The following is a 927-nucleotide window of genomic DNA, read 5'->3' as shown; positions in this document are numbered from 1 at the left end:
TGGGTGGGAAAATTGTAAGAAATTTATACGGTCCAACAGCGTAATGTCACGTGGCAAAGTGTAAACTTAAATATGTACACCATAGTGTACATGTAACGCCCCGAATTCTCTAGCAACCCGGAACGTTACCAAACGTGAATTGATTAATAAAGTGCTTGAGGCAAATACATTTTAATATAACGAGGAATTCAGTAAAAATTGAACAACCTTAACAAAAGGTAAATTAAATTAAATAACATATGCGGAACAATTTGGAATCATATCTTTTATCAAACATTAATAAAAGTAGTTCTAACAAATAATAAAAATAGGACTAATTGAAAGTTATGACGTGACTCACAATTGAGTCTAAATTTAAAAATAATAATAATCAACTGTTAATAAATATTCTAGTGTTTCTAAAAATTAAAGTACTTCATGATGGAGATCCATTGGTCCAATATGCATCCATCCACCGCCGTCCAGCATACTAATTATTACCTAAAAATTGTAAATAAAGAGGGATGAGCATAACGAATTATACTCAATGAGATGCTTGCTACTCCACATTCAAATCAAACGTGAAATTATGCATAAATTCTCTTACCAACATAACATGAGAATTATCACACCATGACAAATGATAATTCAAGCAAGCGCTGCAAATAACGTGAAGGCTAAATTGTGCCTTAAACTGTATCATGATTTCTCCCAAAGGAGCTCTGAACTGAAGTAATTAAATCCATACATAACAACGTATTTGAAAAGATGTGGACAAACCACTAATAGCACTGAGCATCTCACCTTTTGAAGATGAACGTGGAAAATAAAATTGCTGAAAACGTGATTCTTTATTGAAATTCCAAAGCCTTAAAAAGCCTTAATAATATGGAGAAATATTTTTAAAGAAGAGGAGAGAATAAAGACTTGTAGGAGAAGAATGAGGAA

General features: G+C 32.0%; 1 long non-coding RNA gene across 1 annotated transcript; it reads right to left on the bottom strand.

Moving 5' to 3' along the window:
* Nucleotides 1-208: 208 nt before the first annotated feature.
* On the bottom strand, nucleotides 209-622 carry LOC111389552. The gene is made up of 2 exons (XR_002701748.1): nucleotides 587-622; nucleotides 209-480 (listed from the first exon to the last, which is right to left on the bottom strand). It is a non-coding gene; the product is annotated as an uncharacterized LOC111389552 (long non-coding RNA).
* Between the last annotated feature and the right edge of the window lie 305 nt (nucleotides 623-927).

This window comes from Olea europaea, unplaced genomic scaffold (genome assembly GCF_002742605.1).
Source record: "Olea europaea var. sylvestris unplaced genomic scaffold, O_europaea_v1 scaffold6, whole genome shotgun sequence".
In the NCBI taxonomy this organism is placed as follows: Eukaryota; Viridiplantae; Streptophyta; class Magnoliopsida; order Lamiales; family Oleaceae; genus Olea; species Olea europaea.
The sequence above is the reverse complement of the archived record's forward strand: the minus strand, read 5'-3'. Positions and strand labels throughout refer to the sequence as shown.